This window comes from Lepidochelys olivacea (genome assembly GCF_965140295.1).
Source record: "Lepidochelys olivacea isolate rLepOli2 genome assembly, chromosome: 11".
NCBI lineage: Eukaryota > Metazoa > Chordata > Testudines > Cheloniidae > Lepidochelys > Lepidochelys olivacea.
In genome coordinates, this window is record NC_140421.1 from 17,784,418 (window position 1) to 17,804,980 (window position 20,563).

The following is a 20,563-nucleotide window of genomic DNA, read 5'->3' on the forward strand; positions in this document are numbered from 1 at the left end:
GAAGTCTGCAACATTAAAACAAAAACAGAAACCCAACAGTACCCGGGTCAGTGCCTCCAAAGCACCACCTCATGGCCTGGAGATACCTTGCAGTATCCCTGCCTCAGTTTCCTTCTCTTTAGGGTTTCTTGGGAATTTCACAAAGGTTTCCTGCCAGCCAACAATGCTCCTATTTGGGCTGGTTTATTATAATAAACAGTTCCAAAATAAAGTCCTTCAAGTTCAAAATTCAGTTATTTATCCTTCATCAAGCCTTGCTCAGACTCTTGAAAGTCTTTCAAGCCTCTCCCGTGTCCTCCTGCCCAGAGCACTTTGCTGCTTTAGCAGGCCACTCCTAGCCCTACCTAGTTGGAGTCTGTGACAGGTTGGGTCACAGAAACCCCCTTGGGACTGCCACCTGATGTGCTGAGACTACCTCTGAGCCTGTTTTCCCTGGCTGCTTGGGACTTCAGTACCGTGCCTTGGTGAGCCAGACACACTAGCCTGCTGCAAACACAGATCCAGGTCTGGACCATATCCCCCAAAAGGTGCAGGCTAAACTGAAAATGGCTTAGAAAGTACTCCTGTCTCTAGCACCCAGATACCCAGTTCCCAATGGGGTCCAAACCCCAAATAAATCTGTTTTACTCTGTATAAAGCTTATACAGGGTAAACTCATAAATTGTTCACCCTCTATAACACTGATAGAGAGATATGCACAGCTGTTTGCTCCCCTAGGAATTAAATTACTTGCTCTGGGTTAATTAATAAGTAAAAAGTGATTTTATTAAATATAAAAAGTAGGATTTAAGTGGTTCCAAATAATAACAGAACAAAGTAAGTTGCCAAGCAAAATAAAACAAAAACACACAAGTCTAAGCCTAATAGAGTAGGAAATTAAATGCAGGTAAATCTCACCCTCAGAGATGGTCCAATAAGCTTCTTTCAAGACAAGACTCCTTCCTAGTCTGGGTCCAGCAATCACTCGCACCCCCATAGTTACTGTCCTTTGTTCCAGTTTCTTTCAGGCATCTCTTTTGGGTGGAGAGGCTATCTTCTGAGCCAGCTAAAGACAAAATGAATGGGTTTCCAGGGCCTTTTATATTCTCTCTTTTGTGGGAGGAAACCCCTTTGTTCTCCTATGCAAAATCACAGTAACAAGATGGAGTCTGTAGCCACCTGGGCAAGTCACATGTCTATGAACGATTCAGCTTTTTGCAGGCTGACACCATTGTTTACATGTTAGTTTGAATGTTCCCAGGAAAGCTCAGATGTGGACTAGCGTCTCCCAAAGTCCATTGCTAGTTAAGCACTCCCAATTACTTGAATAACCCCTTCACACTATGTTGACCAAATCTGCCTTATGTGCTTCCTACAGCAAACACTTTAAATACAAGCATAGAGCCAAAGCTCATAACTTCAGATATAAAAATGATACATGCATATAAATAGGATGAATATATTCAGTAGATCATAACCTTTCCAAAGATGTGTTACATGGCATATCTAGCATAAAACATATTCCAGTTATATCATATTTACACTCATAAGCATATTTCTATAAAGCATTATGGGGTGCCCTTTACCAAATCACATTACCAATCAATCTTTTAGGTGAGATGTGGGCACTTGCCCAGAGAACCCAAGAAGTGACTCAGATCCACCTACTTTTGATACAAATCTGAAATGCACAATAGTTTCAAAAGCAAATGTACACTCCAATGTATTTATAACATTTATCTATTAATCAAATTAAAAGGTTTGAGAGGCTGGAGTAGAGGAAGAAGGGAATCATCATGTCTTACATGATGCAATAATTCCTCTGAATTTAGGATGTAATCCTGGCCCAATCAACATCAAGGTCAAAACTCCCATCAACAGGGCCAGGATGTTACCCTTAGAAACCAAAATACTACTGATTGCGTTCACTGGGCTTTTGTACAGCAATAAAAATGATTAAGGCTCTGGCTTATGTGGAGAAAGGTTAACAAAACTGTACATCATTGTTTTAAACAATTACGAGAGGAGGACGGGATGGGAGAGCATAACTATCTACACATATTTGAGAGAGGTATACAAACATCAAAGACAATGAGGAATTGATTAGGGTTCGTACACTGAGATTAAACAGAAAAAAAAGGGGGGGAAAGACACTGAGTAGTTGGAGAAAACTACCTATAGTGAAATCCAGTATAGACTATGGTATCATCTTCCAAGGAAATTGGTCAAATGCTTGTGATACTAAAAACGAGACAGGATAAGAGACAATTAAATATACTATCGGGAACAATGTTACAGTGACAGGGTGGATGACAGAGCCTGATAGGATTTTTCCATTTCTTTCTTCTATGATTCTCTTTTTCTACGTTGTACTGGCTGATCTATATTACAGTGAGAGCTTAGCTTTGGAAAAATATAAATAACAGCCCCTCCCTTTCCCTCCAGCAGTCAGCTGCTGCCAGTGCCTTACTTCAACTTCTCTGTGAGAGCACTGGCTGTCACAGACTGACTTCCATTCTTGCCATCTGCCAGAAACTTAATAAAAATGTAAATTTTAAAACGCTCATGAAACTCCTAGTTAGAGGCTGATAACTCTTCCTTGTTTATGTCATCCTACTGATCCCTTTCACGAGTCTGCACTCAGTTACTTCAAATGACACAAAACAGACATGTAGACTATATGGCAGACTACCATTAACAATAACACTAAGGTAATGGAGAGAGAGGGGACAGAGGTAAACAAAGATTAAGTTTTTATTTATTTTAAATTTCAAAGGTCACTCACCCACTGATGTTTGAGGGACATTTGTATGTCTTGTGGTGGTGGGCATATTAGCATGAGATAATGCAGTCTCTCTTTAGTGTGGAAGCAGTGGCTGCCAGTCTGATGTGACTGTTTTCCAAGGTGATTTTTCAGGGGTAGAACTACACCCTACAACACACGATCAGGAAAACAACAACATACACAAATCTACATGAAGTATAATGGTAATCTTCTTTTTCTTAGGAAGGTGGAAAGGGAAAAGTGTGCTATCAGCATGAAAGTCAAAAACTCCTTGGACTTGATCACACTAACTGTTGAAGCCACTCGCCCGTAACTGACCAGATGATCAGGACCCCAAGTTCTTATCCCAGCTCTGACAAACTAAATGTGTTACCTAGGGCAAGTCACTTATTTTTCCCTGCCTCAGTTTCCTTTCCTGTACTGTGAGGATAATAATACATCTCATATAGGGTGGTTTAAGGATTAGTTCATTTTTGTCAGTGGCTTTGATGAAATATGCTCTGCAAATGCTGTTACTACATCATAGATTCCAAGGCCAGAAGTGACTTTTTGTGATCATCTAGACTGACCTCCGGTATAACACAGGCCATAGGACTTCTACAAAATAAGGTATTGTTATTCTTATCTAGCCACCATTTGGCTTCCCCACTGTCTTTTTTCCCAGCTATAGGTATGATTCTGGAAAGGGTAGGGGACAATTTCCTGGTGCAAGTGCTGGAGGAACCAACTAGGGGCAGAACTCTTCTTGACCTGCTGCTCACAAACCGGGAAGAATTAGTAGGGGAAGCTAAAGTGGATGGGAACCTGGGAGGCAGTGACCACGAGATGGTTGAGTACAGGATCCTGACACAGGGAAGAAAGGAGAGCAGCAGAATACGGACCCTGGACTTCAGAAAAGCAGACTTTGACTCCCTCAGGGAACTGATGGGCAGGATCCCCTGGGAGAATAACGAGGGGGAAAGGAGTCCAGGAGAGCTGGCTGTATTTTAAAGAATCTTTATTGAGGTTACAGGAACAAACCACCCCAATACGCAGAAAGAATAGTAAATATGGCAGGCGACCAGCTTAGCTTAACAGTGAAATCCTTGCTTATCTTAAACACAAAAAAGAAGCTTACAAGAAGTGGAAGATTGGACAAATGACCAGGGAAGAGTATGAAAATATTGCTCGGGGATGCAGGAGTGAAATCAGGAAGGCCAAATCACACCTAGAGTTGCAGCTATCAAGAGATGTTAAGAGTAACAAGAAGGGTTTCTTCAGGTATGTTAGCAACAAGAAGAAAGTCAAGGAAAGTGTGGGCCCCTTACTGAATGATGGAGGCAACCTAGTGATAGAGGATGTGGAAAAAGCTAATGTACTCGATGCTTTTTTTGCCTCTATCTTCACGAACAAGGTCAGCTCCCAGAGTACTGCAGGGAGCAACATAGCATGGGGAGGAGGCAACCAGTCCTCTGTGGAGAAAGAAGTGGTTCGGGACTATTTAGAAAAGCTGGATGTGCACATGTCCATGGGGCCGGATGCGTTGCATCCAAGAGTACTAAAGGAGTTGGTGGATGTGATTGCAGAGCCATTGGCCATTATCTTTGAAAACTCATGGCAAACCGGGGAAGTCGCAGATGACTGGAAAAAGGCTAATGTAGTGCCCATCTTTAAAAAAGGGAAGGAGGAGGATCCTGGGAACTACAGACCAATCAGCCTCACCTCAGTCCCTGGAAAAATCATGGAGCAGGTCCTCAAGGAATCAATTCTGAAGCACTTAGAGGAGAGGAAAGTGATCAGGAACAGTCAGCATGGATTCACCAAGGGCAAGTCATGCCTGACTAATCTAATTGCCTTCTATGACAAGATAACTGGCTCTGTGGATGAGGGGAAAGCGGTGGACGTGTTGTTCCTTGACTTTAGCAAAGCTTTTGACATGGTCTCCCACAGTATTCTTGCCAGCAAGTTAAAGAAGTATGGGCTGGATGAATGGACTATAAGGTGGATAGAAAGTTGCTAGATTGTCGGGCTCAACGGGTAGTGATCAATGGCTCCATGTCTAGTTGGCAGCCGGTATCAAGTAGAGTGCCCCAAGGGTCAGTCCTCGGGCCGGTTTTGTTCAATATCTTCATAAATGATCTGGAGGATGGTGTGGATTGCACCCTCAGCAAGTTTGCAGATGACACTAAACTGGGCAGAGAGGTAGATACACTGGAGGGTAGGGATACAATTCAGAGGGACCTAGACAAATTAGAGGATTGGGCCAAAAGAAATCTGATGAGGTTCAACAAGGACAAGTGCAGAGTCCTGCACTTAGGACGGAAGAACCCCATGCACAGCTACAGACTAGGGACCGAATGGCTTGGCAGCAGCTCTGCAGAAAAGGACCTCAGGGTTACAGTGGACAAGAAGCTGGATATGAGTCAACACTGTGCCCTTGTTGCCAAGAAGGCCAATGGCATTTTGGATGTATACGTAGGGACATTGCCAGCAGATCGAGGGACGTGATTGTTCCCCTCTATTCAACATTGGTGAGGCCTCATCTGGAGTACTGTGTCCAGTTTTGGGCCTCACACTACAAGAAGGATGTGGATAAATTGGAGAGAGTCCAGCGAAGGGCAACAAAAATGATTAGGGGTCTGGAACACGTGACTTATGAGGAGAGGCTGAGGGAACTGGGATTGTTTAGTCTGTGGAAGAGAAGAACGAGGGGGGATTTGGTAGCTGTTTTCAACTACCTGAAAGGGGGTTCCAAAGAGGATGGATCTAGATTGTTCTCAGTGGTAGCTGATGACAGAACAAGGAGTAATGGTCTCAAGTTGCAGTGGGGGAGTTTAGGTTGGATATTAGGAAAAACTTTTTCACTAGGAGGGTGGTGAAACACTGGAATGCGTTACCTAGGGAGGTGGTGGAATCTCCTTCCTTAGATATTTTTAAGGTCAGGCTTGACAAAGCCCTGGCTGGGATGATTTAGTTGGGGATTGGTCCTGCTTTGAGCAGGGGGTTGGACTAGATGACCTCCTGAGGTCCCTTCCAACCCTGATATTCTACTATGATTCTGCCTCCAGATTTCATACAAAGTAGATAGCAGGCCAAACTCAACCCTAATTTATACCTATGCCATTCCACTGAAGTAAATGAGGTTGCATGGATGTAACTGGGAACAGAAATTGACCCAATACATAGTGTACATAAAGACTCTTCTAGATTTTCTACTCAAGGAAAATTTCACATACAAATAATATGGCACAATAAAGAGCACTTGCTCATCATTATTTTAAATGGTTGGTTATAGGATCTCTCAGTAACAAAAGATACAACCAAACGGTTAGATTATGACTTGGACAACACAGCCATGCAAGGGAGCAAGAATCCTCCCGTGTCCCATATGTAGGCAACTTAGACCTTGAGTCTGAGCACACAAAAATAAGCAGAGCTACTTGCCTGCTTACTCCCCTCCCAAAGCAGGTGGGTGGAGCATGGGGCAGGACCTTGGCTCCACACTATTCACTGGCCAGAGTAGCTGAGCCAGTAGGGGACAGAGAGACTGTAGTAACTTACTAGTAGTATGGATCAGCTGTAAAATTCCTTTTCCTCCCCTCTCCCCCGCACACACCCAAGAGAGCAAGGAGGAAGCTAGGGAGGAATTGTGACCCAAAGGTGTGTCTGAGTCACAATGCTTCCCATGGCTACCCCTGGAGCAGTACAGCTTATGCACTATACCTTGCCGAGGGCTGTGCCTAAAGTCAGAATCTAGCCCACAAATTTTCAGTACTGGCTGGTTAAAGCTGGGTTTTTTTGTGACGATGGAGAAGAAACACAATTCACTTGATTAAAGACTGGTAAATGGAACTGAGGAAATTGTTTCCCATAAACATCATGATGTTAGATACACAACCAATAAAAACATGACAGAATTTGAGCTTTGGGTGAACTTAGTTTAATATAAGAGAACTGTAAGGATTCTTGAGTGGAATGACAAGGAGAATGGCCAGACTGAGACTTCTCATGGTGTTCTATTGTTGTTTTTCCTTGTCCAGTCCATTTTGCATTTTCCTTTGCTTGTGCAGTTTTAGGACATAGTTATGAAACATCTTGGAACAGAATGATTCCGAACATTCAAAACGGTGACTTAAGGGAGTTAGTGATTTAAGCTGATCTTTTAATATGTCATAATTTATAAATGTTCCACAGATATGAAATTTAGGACTTCTAGCACCAGAGTAATAGGGGGAATTGGAAGGCTCGGAGTATTGGTAATTGAAATTTTAGCCTTTCACCTCTGGATCATGGTTTCAAATTCACACCAGGATGATAGTGAATGAAAGTGATTACCATCATCTGGCTGCTCAGTGACCTATAGGAAACACTATAAGTTGGTAGTGGACAGGTGTCTGGGGAATTAAAATACTCTGCACAAGCACAGTTGGCACGCTACAATTTTTTTTAACTCATCTAAACCTCCAGTTTATAAATGGAAAGTATTCAGAAGTAATGAGATTTCAGATGTAAGAACTGGAAGGATACAGTACTCTTAGTAAATCCATAAACAACATACCCCGGTTTGTAAAGCACTTTGAGATCCCCAGACAAATGGTATTGTACATTGCCAAGGCAAAGTATTATAGTCCAGATCAATACAAATATGTTCAGAGCAGTATTTGATAAAACCTACACTGATGTGGGCCATATTAGGCGAGTTCAGTGTCAAGATTACAGCAAATGTTATGAACTAGACTCCACAGATACTGTAAGATATTCCAGAATAATAGGAGGTGTCTCACTAGAGTAAAGTTGCAGGAACAGTACAAAACTGGCATTATAAAGTCTAAATTTCCAGATGGGCTAGGACTAGTGACCATGAATGGGGGAGGCAACCTAGTGACAAATGATGTAGAAAAAGCTGAAGTACTCAATGCTTTTTTTGCCTCAGTCTTCACAGACAAGGTCCCAGACTGCTGCACTGGGCAGCACAGTATGGGGCAGAGGCAAGCAGCCCTCAGTGGTGAAAGAACATGTTAAGGACTATTTAGAAAAGCTGGACATACACAAGTCCATGGGGCAGGATGAAACGTATCTGAGGGTGGTGAGGGAGTTGGCTGATGTGATTGCAGAGCCATTGGCCATTATCTTTGAAAACTCATGGTGATCGAGGGAAGGTCCTGGATGATTGGAAAAAGGCAATTATAGTGTCCATCTTTAAAAAAGGGAAGAAGGAGAATCCAGAGAACTACAGATTGGTCAGCCTCATCTCAGTTCCCAGAAAAATCATGGAGCAGGTCCTCAATGAATCCATTTTGAAGCACTTAGAGGAGAGGAAGGTGGTCACGAACAGTCAGCATGGATTCACCAAGGGCAAGTCATGCCTGACCAACCTGATTGCTTTCTATGATGAGATAACTGGCTCTATGGATATGGGGAAAGTGGCAGACATGATATACCTTGACTTTAGCAAAGCTTTTGATATGGTCTCCCACAGTATTTTTGCCAGCAAGTTAAAGAAGTATGAATTGGATGAATGGACTGTAAGGTGGATAGAAAGCTGGCTAGATCGTCGGGCTCAACAGGTAGTGATCAACGGCTCAATGTCTAGTTGGCAGCTGGCATCAAGTGGAGTGCCCCACGGGTCGGTCCTGGGGCTGGCTTTGTTCAACACTTCATTAATGATCTGGATGACGGGATGGATTCCACCCTCAGCAAGGTCGCGGATGACACTAAGCTGGGGGGAGAGGTAGATGCGCTGGAGGGTAGGGATAAGATACAGAAGGACCTAGACAAATTGGAGGATTTGGCCAAAAGAAAGCTGATGAGGTTCAACAAGGACAAGTGCAGAGTCCTGACTTAGGACGGAACAATCCCATGCACCGCTACAGGCTGGGGGCCTACTGGCTAAGCAGCAGTTCTGCATAAAAGGAACTGAGGATTACAGTGGACAAGAAGCTGGATATGAGTCAACAGTGTGCCCTTGCTGCCAAGAAGGCTAACGGCATATTGGGCTGCATTAGTAGGATTGTTGCCAGCAGATAGAAGGAAGTGATTATTCCCCTCTATTTGTCACTGGTAAGGCCGCATCTGGAGTATTGCATAAAATAGTATGTACTGTTCATGGTTCTGCTATAGCATGAGGGAAGCCCCAGGTGGTGGAATTAATGCTGGACACTAGCTCAACAGTTTCAATACGACCTGAATTGATTTATTTGCAATATTTTGGACATGTGCCACATGTTGAACCAAGCTTATGTTTAGTGTGGAACTTGATGAATCACATTCCTGTACTCTTTTGATACATACTCTGTACCAGTGAAATTCGATATCATCCATGGGGTACTCCTATTGTAGGCAGATTTGTTTGCTGCACTAAACGTGCATGGATAGTCAATGAGCGTTGCTTCTGCCCCACCTGACACCACTAAAACCACAAACTCCAGCCTCTGCTCTTAACAAGGATAGTTCAGAGGAGGCCCTTGGCTGTATATTTGGATTTGTTCACAAAATTACACTTCGACCTAATATGACACCTGTGCAACAGAAGTTGTACCATCTACCATTCTCAGCCCGGGATGCTGTATCACAAGAGCTTAAAAAATTAGTACAGAATTGTATTATTGAAGACCCTGCATCATCTGAATGATGGCCTGGCGTGACAAAGCCCTGGCTGGGATGATTTAGTTGGGGTTGGTCCTGCTTTGAGCAGGGGGTTGGACTAGATGACCTCCTGAGGTCTCTTCCAACCCTAATCTTCTGTGATTCTATGAATAGTTCTGTTAGTGGTGACAAAGGAAAAGGCTGGAAGTATTCATCTTTGTGTAGACTTAAGGAATCCTACTAAAGCCATTGTGACTGACAGCCATCCACTCTCACAAACAGAAGTGTTCGTGCAACTTCATGGCACAAAGATCTTTTCTACTCTTGATCTACAGAGTGCATATCACCAAGTTATAAGACAGGAGGACAGCAGAGATCTCACAACATTTAATTCTATATGCTGAATTATTCTGCTTTACACCTTTACCATACTGACTTGTATCAGCACCCAGCACTTTCCAAAGAATGTTTTCATTGATTCTAAAGAACCAGCCTGGAGTCCACAGTTATTTGGATGATATTATTGTATTCAGGAAGACTCCTGAGGAACATGAAAAATATCTCCTGAATCAGCAGGGCTGAAACAGAATTTGGCCAAATGCCACTTCAGAGAGGCTGACTTGTTATTTCTGGGGCATATAATTTTGCAAACTGGACTGAAATCTGACCTGAACCATGTCATGGCAGTTACAAAAGCACCACGTCAGAGAGGCTCACAGAGCTCATGTGCTCTCCTAGGTCTTATGACATGATATATCAAATTTATTCCAAACTATGCTTCAGTCATAGAACTGTTACAAACACTACTCCGGGGAACCTCAAGTTAGTTTCAAAGCAGTGAAGATTTGATTAAACAGCCCAGCACTTGCATGGTTACCCACAACTGTGATGATGGATGCCTCAGACTGTGGACTCGGGACAATTCTTACATAAATCCATGATGACAACATCAAGAAGACAGTTGCATTTCCTTTGAGAACACTTACAGAAGCTGAGAGAAAGCATTCAGCTGTTGAAAAGGAGGCATTTACTTGCATATGCGCTACAGAAAAATGGAGAACTTACCTTTGGAGCCGTACTTTCACATTGCCTACAGATCACAGCTCTTTGATGACACTATTAACACCTAAAAGATGTAAATGAGCAGGAAGCTGAATTGCTAGATGGTCAGCGAGACTCCTGTCTTTCACATATGACACAGACTGGCTGGGAATTAAAAATGTGATGGCTGATTGCTTGTGCCACGTGCCCTTGCCTTCATCTGACATCCAGATTCGGGACGATGAAGAAGTAGTTGCACCTACAACAGGTACTCTCACAGCCATAACAATTCAAATCTACTTGTTTAGCATGCCCAATTCAACAAAAATTGCAGGAACTGCTGATGACAAAATGGTTACAAAATTCCAAATGCCTTGATCCATCTTTGCTATCTTGCTTTAGAGCATGCAACAAACTTTCTCTTCAAGATGGATGCATGATACAAGGTACTTACCAGCTGGTTGTGCCAGGTGAACTGCAGCCAAAATTCATACACCTGGCACACGACACATCATCTTTAATTCAGTAAAGCAGCACCTACGTATTGGTGTCTGAGAATGGATGCTCAAGCTGAAGCACGTACAAAAACATGCATTACTTGCCAATTACATGACAAGATGGTGGTCATGCATGTGCCCCCATTACAATCTGTTCCTCTTCTAGATTCAGTGAGGGAAAAGGTTGCCATCAGACAATGCACCAACTGATTGATGCTATGTCACCTATATCAACTACTTCAGTAAATGGCTAGAAGTGGCATTTATGTCACAAGTCACCTCTGCCACAGTGATCAAGTTCTTGTCAAGTTCTTCCCTTTAGCAAGAAAGGGAACCTGAAAGAATTAGTATTGGATGACAGAATGCAATTTGCCTCACTGGAATGTCAAACTTTTCTGGCAGAGAGGCATATTAGACATAGAAGATCATCCATGTATCACCCTCAAACAAACGGAGACACTGAACAATTCAACAGATGTTTGAAAGACCATCTGCAAACAGCTTATGTTGGCAAGAAAAGCTCGGGTGACTTTCACTACAGATTTCTTACAAGTCTATAGGGCTATGCACCAGGCCACAACACAAAGGTCATCTGCTGAATTACTGCATCGATTATAGGGACCTACATCTGATATAGCTGTGTTGCTGGATAGAAGAGAAACAGCAAATATATAAATCTATACAGAAACATTGTGGGGCCCAGGAACCAAAAATTTAATTTGGTTCATTTGTAAGAGTATGAAAACCTGGAATCTTATGAAAAGAAGAAACCAGGTTCATGTTTCCACTGAAAATTGTTGCGGGGTGGGGAGGAGGGCGGAGGAAAGGACTTTACACTTACAAACTGTCAGATGGTCAGGTATGAAATGCTGTTTATTCATCTTGCACCTGTGCAAAGAGCAAAGCAAAGATGTTTCAGACCATCTAAGTGGGGCCGATGATTCTACTTTGCCACGGACAGTACAGGATAACTGACAGACCATTGGGCCTGACAGACGTGCTATCAGAGTCAGACAGCTACCTGCATGGACTAAAGACTATGTTATGTAATTACTACTGAAAAAGGAGACTAGTACTCAGTTATAATTAGAAGATTAATTCAAGTTACCTAACCATTTATTCTTAGCTATTGTTTATTTATTTGCTAATTACTGAATTGGTGTTTATTAATATAGTAACAAGCTATTGCACTATTACTGTTGTTGTAAGATAGGGTTAGTTCTTAAGATGGGGGAAATGTGGTATTGATAGATCCAGTATTGCATGCTGGGAGTTATAGTCTTTGAGTTAATTTTTTCTTAACAGGAAGCAAGAAGTGTAAGTGTGTGAGTGTGTGTCATGGCTGGAGTCAGGGACTACTACTGCAGCTGCTTCTGGAGCTGCCTGCTGGCTGTCTAAATAAAACCTCGTTGGATTTCACCCTTTTGGTCTCAACACAGATTTCCATAGTCTTGGCTTCCTACATACTACTCATTGGCTCCATCAAGCCCTATTTGGGGTTGTACGTTGGTTTCATAAACGGGGATGGGAGGGCAGCAAACCATTGTTTCCTCCTTATTGCCTGTTTTCAAAATGTATGTTGGTCAAAAACCCCTCCAAAAAGTCCACACGTGGGCTGGATATATGGGTCGACCATGTGGGGGAGGGGGAGTAGAGGCTAGAGAGACACCTGACAGGGTGAGGGAGCAAAAAGGGCTGGGCACCCCCCACCCCACCCCCCCCCCCCGTGCCAGCAGTAAGAAGGAAGGATCGGGGTAGACTGGATGAGAGACCAGAGGGGTTTGCAATTACAGCATCTACTGACCCAACCCCCAACTGCAGATGCCACTACAGCTGCTGGCTAGCGAATAAATTCTACTCTCTCCATACCCGCTGTGAAATACATACGCATGAAATGAATTTTATGCAAATTTATTTCATGATCACCAAAGAGCCATAGATGATCATTCCTTTCGGTGATTCCAGAGCTCTATCATCTTTCCTCCAGTAAAGCAGGGTGAGAAATCCATTCAGTGCCCCCATGAGTGCAAATTGCTCCAGAAGGGATGAGAAAAGGTGGGATCATGGCCACTTCCCCCCGCACATTAGTCCATGACACTGACTGGGCATGCCATGAAGGAAGGACAGGTCCCAGCATCTCACGGTTTACCAAGAGTGCCCTTCTGCAGGCAGGGGATCTTGGTGAAAATGTGTCCTTTCCAAGACATAATCCTTCTTTGAGCTCACCCTGACATCACACCACTATCAGTGTAGACTTGTGTCTATTGGGCCCAATGCAGCCCTAAGAATACAACCAAAATTGTTCAATCCCCCCTGAAGAAATCAGTAAAATTTGCAAGACAGAGGACAAAAATCACACAGATAAAATCAGATGGGAATTTAACTGAACTGTTTTTCTCAACTGGTAATTTCTTTTGCACTCATGGCACATGATATGTGCTAATGCATATGCTGTTGAATAACCTCAGTTATTGTGCATTAGAAACAGTAGATTCTAAGTGCAAGAGGCAAATTCATTCAAGCGTACATTTGCTAATCACAGTGTTTTTGTTCCTTTCTCTTGGTCCAACAGTACATAAAAATGTGTTAAATATTAACAATAAAAACAAAAATCACAAATTTGTAAAAAAAAACAAAAAAAACAACAACCACTGCCAACAAACTGAAGACACACGTGAATTGTCCAGAAAGACTTAGAAACTGGGGAGGGGTTTCTAAGCAAATCATGCAGAAACTATTTAATCAAAGAGCAAAGACAATTATAACATCTGTTAAGCTTTTGTGTAGGTTATAATTAGATGCTGTGGAGGAGTAGCCTTTAAAGGGGGATCCTTTAACATCTGCTGTAAGGACAGACAACACTGCACAATGAATGACCCTCTAAATGCAATCAGCAAAACATGAGCTGTGCAGAGTTCACACAAGCTGCATATAAAAGATTGAGGACAAAGTATTTTGCCAAGAGTCAATTCCTGCTGCACTTATTCAGGCAATATTCCCACTGGGGCATCCTGGAGTTTTGCCTATATCATGACTGCAAGTTTTGGACCCCAAATCAAATGCAAGCATAATTGTACTTCTGAAAAACAATATTTTTCTCATTTGTCTCATTGTCTTGAAATCACATGCTATTGCTGTATATCACAGCCACTTAATGACTTATTGAAGCTGTATCTATAAATTTAGAACAGTCTCAAATACATTTTATCCACATGTTGATTTTTTAAAAAAAGGGAAGAATTTCAGTCTAATTAGTCCCATATATAACTGCATTGTGCTGTTAGAGGGAAGTGAGTCTTATTTTAAAAAATTAATCATTCAGTAGCTTCCAAAATAAACCCCAAATTTTGCCCTTGAAAATGTCCACATGTTTTAAGCAGCATTACTCAGTGAAAATGTCAGTCCAGCAAGCAATTATTTTATTCCGTTTAAGAGGGCCCTCTACTGGCAAAAACACCGCCCCCCCCCAAAAAAAAATTATCAGTGTGAACCATTTTGTAAGATTCCAGGAACTGAGTATTTATTATAAGCACATGTTATAGCCAAGTTATTTCATATCTTAAAAAGATACACCTGGGAGCTCTGGAAACTAGCAAAAAGAAAATAATGAAGGAGAAGAAATTGGGTCATTATTTTATCCCATCCAAAAGTTGCTTTGCCAGGAATACTACTTTCTTTACTCTGCAAATGCAACTCTGGATATCAGTTCTGCACTGAAGATAAAGACTAATTGAATAGAACAATTCATCGAGGGCCAAATTGTGAGACCCTTATTCATTTTGAGAAGTACCTTACTCCGCAAGTAGTCCCACTGATTTCAGTGAGACTATTCGTGGAGTATAGTATTACTTAGCATGGGTAAGGATATCAATCTGTCCCTAAGTATGAGAAAGGCAAAGTATGAATGCTAATTACTAACAACAATCAGCTAAGCAGAGCTGTTTCTGCCTCTCTCCTTTCCCGAATATCCACACTCTCAGTTCAGTGCTGCTGCAATCAAAATAAGGCAAGCAATAAAATTTGCCTCTATTGTTGCATGCAGTAATTAAGTCTTCCTATTTGTATTATGTGTGAGTGACAAAGAAAGAAAAGGACACGGTGAACTGTTGTATTTAACAATTTAGATAAGGATGAATTATTATAATCAATTAGTGTGATCAAAGAAAATAATGGGTGATGTATTTGATGCTGCACAGACCTATTGTATGTGCACACCATCCAAAACTAGGCTGGCTCTGGAAAAACAAACAGTATCATTTCATGGCAAGCCTATCAAACATGCCGTTCAACAACAGCATTTGTTCTCTCGGCGTCTCAATGCTAATAGCCCATCTTTCAGCAACATAATGTTTATCCACTGTTTTAGTATCCAAGCTGCTTTTCACAGAGTTCACATCATCCATAGCCTATAGACAATTTTACTGACAACTATTAGCACCTTCTGCTGCGATACAAACCATATTAGCATGACTCACTGAATGCCAGTCAAAGAAATCGCAGTGAGATTTCTAGGTAATTTTCAGATTATAGCGAGCCCGTTCCTCATCCTGAAAATACCTTGATTAATTTACTCAACCACCAGGAAATATCTAAAGTAATCAAGGTTTCTGCATACCACACATCATTAGACACGTGTGGATCAGGGTATTGTAGGCATTATGACTAATGTCCTATTTCTATTGTAAAAGTATTTTATTCTATGTAATAAAGTCAGCAGAGCTTACAATAAAACTGCATTTTAGAAGCTCAACACTTCCACAGACAGATTAGCATTTTTGTTTTACCGTGGTCCTAATCCAGCAAGGTGCAGAACTCCCTGAACCCCCACTGAAATCAGTGGGAGTTGTGGAGCATCTTGCAGCACCAGTCCCTGTAACAAGAGTGCTTAAGTCTTTAGATAATTCTGCTGCTCCCTTTGCAGAACTGTACAGTGTTTTTGTCCAAAATTAGTCCCTCCTGTCAGGTTGACTGGCTGAAGTCTGCACTTACTGCATTTCTTTTCAAATTGAAAAAGAGCCTGAAGAATAGAAATGTTGCTGGCAATTGTCCACTTTCACACCATACTAAAATGATAGATGATTATGCATATGGCATCCCCGGGCACATTTTCAGGGGCCAACCCTGCAGTCCTTACCAAGGCAAAAATCCAACTAATGTTGTATCTACACGATTGGGAGTCTCTTGTGTATCCTAATTTGGTTTAATGAAATATAAAATAGGACCGTATATTATGTTGCCAACCTAAGGTAAGGAAAATGAAAGAAAAATGGCCCCAAATTCTCAAGGCTTTTAGCGTCTGATCCCGCTCCTGTTGAAATCAGTTAAGAGTTCTGCAATTGACTACAATGGAAATAGGATTGGACCTCTCGTAAGTGTTGATGAGTCTCAGTTTCTGCTCATTTAAACTCCAATCGTCTAAACACTTGCACATAGGAGTGATTTTATGTGGGTGAGTAGCCCCATAGAAATCAATGGGGCTTTTCATGTGCACTTATGCATAAACCCACACAAAAGAGCCAGAGGAAGAGGGGGCTGGTGGTACCCCCTTGTAGCTTTTAGCCCAATGTTTAGAGAGCAGTGTTTCTCAACCTCTTTGATACCAGGGAACAGCTTGCTGAGTTCCTAAACTGTGTCAAGGAGATCTCAGTGACCATGGACTGGTCGTTGAGAAACACTGGGTTAGAGCACCTGTCCCAAAATACCCCAAAACTGAGTAGTTAGGGCACTCTCCAGTGAGGGGGGGACCCATATTAAAATCTCTTCTCCACATCAGGCAGAGGGAGGAATTTAAACTGGTTCTCCCACATCCTGAGTGAGAACTGTAACCACTGGGCTAACTGTTATAAAGGGAGGGGAAGTTACCACTTGCTTCTTCCTGGAGTCTGTTTGCTTGTTTTTAATAAACATAAGGAAGTGCTTAGGTGCTTATCTGCAGGAGAGGACCCATGGCTGTGAATCATGACTGCAGATAGGTGCCTCCCTCCAAATCAGATGTAGATGCCTAACTCTTTCTGAGGGTTGTGGTGTAGGCCATACCCCTCTCCTCCATATTTCCTACCGTCTAGTTTAGGCGTCGTCCTTCTAAAAGTGCTAGGGAGCCTGGATGTCTAACTCAGGGCTATACATTCCAGTAGGTGGCAAAGCACCACAAAACTTAGGTCCTGCGGTGCTTAGTGCTGCAATGCCTATAGCCTCCTTTAAATCTAGCCCTAGGATAACAATCCTGAGCATGGATCCAGCCAGCAGGGGTGAAAGTAAGTTGGAATGGGTCAGTACAGCATACCAGTACAGTGTACCGGTACAGGCCAGGGCCACCGACGGGGGGTGGGGGTGGGGGCACGAAAGGGGCAGCAATGTTAAAGCACTGCCATGGCAGCGCTTTAATGTCGTTGCCCCTTTTGCCCCCAAACCCCGGCCGCCAAACGGGGGCGGGCAGGCAAAAGGAGCAGCTGCCCCAGGGCAGGCAATTTAAAAGGGCCCGGGGCTCCGGCCCCCGCTGCTGCTACCAGATGTGGTATATGCTGACCTACCCTCAGATGTTTAACAGCAGGAGCTTCCTTCCGCCTCCTCCTGCAGGAAGAGTGCTTTGTTTTCCCAACGGAGATACATCATTAAGTAGAGGAAAGTAGTAATAAAAAAAAGATGTCTCCAGCTTTTTATGGCCAGTATTGTGATCAGGTGGCTCTTCTGGAGAATAGACAGTATATCTGAAATTACACTAAATAGGGTGGTCTTCTGCTTAAGGCAGGGGACAGGGAACTTGAACATCTGGGATGTGTTCCAAGCCTTTCAACAGAGCACCTGCGCAGTCTTTGGAAGGTCACCTCTGTGCATCAGTCCCTCCTCTGTAAAATGGGGACAATGCAATTCCCAACTCACAGGGTTGTTTGAAGCTGAGTTCAGTAGTGATTGTAAAGCACACTCTGATCCTTGGATGGAAGGCACTAAAGAAATATAATGTATTATTAATAGCACTTAATAGGGCAGCCCCTTTCAGTAGCGGTTCAGTTATTTATCATTCGTTGTTTACAGCTAACAGAAATAAATAAAATAAAAATGCTACTGTCCCTGTTGTAGTAGAATACATCTCATTTTACATGAATGGTTTCAATGGATGATTTACAAACTTTTAAACTTTCTATGCTTCCAGAGCCAGTACAGAGATTAAAAGTCAAACCAGACTAATTTTGCCCTAAATGTAAGTATAGATGAGCAGGAAATACAACTTCATAAGGAAACTATGTTAACTATTTGAATGAATTTTGATTGTCCTAAAATGACACTAACTTGGGAACCACCATAAAAACTTCATCAGCCAACTGATGAAAAATATTTATGATTTTTCTTTGTTTTCTAATCCGAGTGTAATTTTGCAGTTACACTGAAAAAAGTCAAGTTAGCATAACCATCACATGCAAACATAAAATTTAGAATTAAAGTTGTGATTTTTCTATTACCCTTGCTATATGGGACTATTAGCCACACTTGAAACGGATTCAGATGTCTGACTGTAATTCCTGCTATTAACTGCGTACTTGCTGCTGTTATAAGGAATCCTTTACCACAACTAGTAATACTGAAACACAATGCAATATTTTTTAAAAGAAAAGAAGCTTTGCAGATATGATAAAACACTAAAACAGCAAAAGCCTTACTTGCAGTTGTTCAATTAAAACATGCCACAGTCCTAGAGAAATGAGAACCATAAGAAGTCTTTGCAGTCCAGAAATTCTCTTGAGTTTATCCAGTGGTTATTTACCAAGCTTTAAAACTCTGTGGTCAGAAGAACAGGGTTAGCTTTCTAGACTATCCACAAAGTCCTACAGTAACTGCAGACATGAAGTTTGCTGGTAGTTGGCTTTTCTGCTGTTATGTAGTTGCTCGGTACTTGTAAATACAAGCTCTGTGGACAAAGTCCCAAATGACATCACTGGCAGCTGCTTATTGTTGAGTCTTTATTAACTGACTGTCAAAAAAGAAAAGAGAAGGGGAGGGAAAAAAGCACAACTATCTCCCCTGCAGCACAATTTGCATCTTAGTAGGAGCTTCAGTTCTACATAAGTAAATACTTCTAGTTACCCAAATTACGATTTCTTATGACCAGTAGTCAGTGTGTGCATGAAAAACAGAAAACTGAGTACATCCTAATCAACTTACACAATGGAAAGAGAGAGATTTAAATGAAAGCAGTACTTTATCAGGATTTACTTCTAGTATGTGTGTGCATATATAATTACACACAGGCACACATATAAAAGGAAACCTAGAGTCCATGTCAGTACTGGGCTGAAATGGAATATTCAGCTAAACTCTCATTGTAGAAAAATAACTTTCATAGTCAGCCCTGATGTTTTCTTTTATTTATCACTTATTTTGATCACACCATGACTTACAAGATAGTTTCATTTGTAGTTTCATTGACTTTTTTAAAGACTTCATAAAATCCTATTTAATCTCTCACTTTTAAAAGGTGAAAATATAAAGAGCAAGGAAGTTGAATGGCAAAGGCAGCTAGTCTGTCAATACTAGGTGGTAAGGACCTAAAGTACTGACCTTTCTCTCCGGGGACTGTGGTTTGGAACAAAACGGTGTTTTAAAAGTGAAATGAGTGCGACAGATTCTAGTCAGTCCCCCCCAGTCTGTAGAACACACATCACAAAACTAGCACTGACGTTACTTTGGCCAAACGCCTTTTCCTTGGGAATTCCTGCTAAAGGGGAAGTCTAGAACAGGACTGGCAGGAAGTTTGGACCTTGACTCCTGTTTCTCAGAAGTTGATCTTTTCACGTCAGAACTTAGGACACAGGAAGGGCACTGTGTAAGAACTGCATCTGTCTACACTATATCTGCAATCTGTTTAGGTTTCAACAGGGAGGAACTTCAATATTTGGAAGTATACATTGATTCTTCTTCAGAAAACAAAAATGCAGATTCAACCACAGACTGAAAGATTGAAGAACTGTTTAGAACCAAATTAAAGGAGTATTTTTGTTTGCAAATTTCTCAGCCATGATTAGTAGAGCAATCATCCTACACTCCTGCATCTCTTCAGAGACTAAAACTTGGGTCAGATCCTCAGCTGGTGGCAGTTGGTATAACTATATCAATTTACACCAGCTAAGAGAAGATATGCCAATTTATACCAGCTAAAGATCTGGCCCCTGGCCTGCCTTAATGATGAAAGGGCTCTCTCTTGCCAATATTTACCCCTGGGTTTAGTGATTACACAACAGCAGTGTATCTTGCTATCTTGAGTAGAAGTCAAAGGGACTGCTCACAGAGGTAAGGACTACACCTGGTAAGCTCTGTTGTCTGTTCTAATGCACCGTTTTACCTAGGACAGAAGATCTGGAACAAGAAGACAGGGTGGTCTCCTCCTGAAAATGGAGGTGATTGATGTAAAGTCTCTCTAGAATTTCTCCATGTGTGTCTGTACAGCTCCTTACCATTCAAGGCACTAGCAGTTCTACTACGATGGTATTACTTACTGCCTACCTCACAGTGGTGTCATTGCAAGCCTGCTTCCATTAAAGTCAGGGAGCAAAATTCCCATTGACTTTAATGGAAGGAGGGCGGGTCCCAATTTGAAATAGTGGGCAGGGAGTTACACGAGTAGTCCCACTGAAGCCAATGGAACAATTTGCAAGTGCTCACCAGTGCAAAGCCCGCAATCTGACTCATAATATTTGCAAAGCAC

The 20,563-nt window shown here is 42.0% G+C and overlaps 1 protein-coding gene across 1 annotated transcript in view; it reads right to left on the reverse strand.

Annotated features, from left to right (window-relative positions):
• Window positions 1–18,708, reverse strand: part of NCKAP5 (NCK associated protein 5) — a 568,803-nt gene extending 550,095 nt beyond the window's left edge. Inside the window, exon 1 of the mRNA XM_084643960.1 lies at window positions 18,522–18,708. The gene's annotated coding sequence lies outside the window, so the exon portion shown is untranslated. The remainder of the gene's footprint in view (window positions 1–18,521) is intronic.
• Window positions 18,709–20,563: the final 1,855 nt, after the last annotated feature.